This window comes from Colobus angolensis, unplaced genomic scaffold (assembly GCF_000951035.1).
Source record: "Colobus angolensis palliatus isolate OR3802 unplaced genomic scaffold, Cang.pa_1.0 Scaffold23, whole genome shotgun sequence".
NCBI classification, from domain to species: Eukaryota; Metazoa; Chordata; class Mammalia; order Primates; family Cercopithecidae; genus Colobus; species Colobus angolensis.
The window spans coordinates 17986704-17988357 of NW_012115488.1; positions in this window are offsets into that span (position 1 = coordinate 17986704).

Genomic DNA, 1654 nt, shown 5'->3' on the forward strand with positions numbered 1-1654 from the left:
TCTCAGCTCACTGCAAGCTCCGCCTTCCGGGTTTACGCCATTCTCCTGCCTCAGCCTCCCGAGTAGCTGGGACTACAGGCGCCTGCCACCACGCCCAGCTAATTTTTTGTATTTTTAGTACAGGCGGGGTTTCACTGTGTTAGTCATGATGGTCTTGATCTCCTGACCTCGTGATCCACCCACTTTGGCCTCCCAAAGTGCTGGAATTACAGGCGTGAGCCACCGCGCCCGGCCTGGGCTAATTCTCTTAATAGCTACCTTTTTACATACGTAGACTTAAATGCCTGACCACTTTTAATGGTAAAATCCTGGAGGTATTAAAGGATAAATTGTGCTTATAGCTCTAGTCAGAGGCTGATATTGTGCATACCAACAGAAGATTGCATCTCTTAGAAACCGCCTATGTCCTAATCGTATTTTACCAGGGACTCTTCTCTTGTAGCTCATATTTTAGGGAGTTGTGTAAATCATTGATATCTAACTTTAACATATTCTTTTGGACTAAGTTAATGCCAGGTAGAATATTGATATGGGACCAAAGCAAGTGACTGCAATAGGGGATGAACGATGCAAATCTTAGTGCAAATGTCCTGATAATAACCATAAGGCCCTGCAGTTCCCTGGAGTCATGTGTGGTTTTCCACAGACACACAGTGTCTTATCTTTTTAGCCTGAAATAGCCTCCCCACTTTCCTCCTTCATTTTGCAGTTTCCATCCTATGGAATGCATTCCCCAATGGTTGTAGTCTACAGTAAGTGTTCATCCAATACAACCTCACCGTGAACATCTACTATCCATTTTGTAGTTGACCATTTACCCCACAAAATTATACGCTCCTTCAGAGGGGAAACTGTGTTTAGTTATATTTGTGTTTCCTGAGTTAGTTTAATCATTATGGATATGGTATGTGTTGACTGTGAGACCTGGGTTCAAGTTTCAACTTTGCTATTTATAAAATGCCTGAGCCTGAAGGGGTCACTTTCAAGTTTTGAGCTCCAGTTTCTTCATTTGCAAAATGGAAAAAATTGTGTTAATTAATACAAGTATTTTGAGAATGAGATTATGTACCATATACAAAGCACTTAGCACAGAACCTGGAGTATACTACATGCTCAATAATTGTTATAGACTATTCACAACAAATGTAGAATAAATCTTTCAGCTTCCACATATAACTATTGAACTTGCATACTTGGCAAAAGTGGAACCGTGTAATTATTTTGGATCATTGACCCACAGAAAAAAATGTTAATCATGTAGCAAGAAACAAAGGCAACAAGTAATACCTTACAATTAGTTTTGGTTGCCATGCTATTGCAAACATTACACATTCACATATCACATTTGGGTAAGTTACAATATTGATATAGCAATTGCTTTCAAACTACTGCAACTGAAGATTATTATATTAATTATCCTGGCATGATTAATAAGGATATCACCAAAAAATAAAGTCCAAACTCGGTTTTGTGGCACAAGGCATTTTTCATGCTCTTTCTTCTGTCTTTCTCTCTTAAACTAGCTCTTTGTATGCACCATTCCACAGATTTTGGCTCCTGTCATATACAGTTTTATTGCAAACACCCTTATCTAACAATTTCTAGTCCTTCCAACATACATAGCAAACACTCCTCTTTCAAGATCCAGATCAAA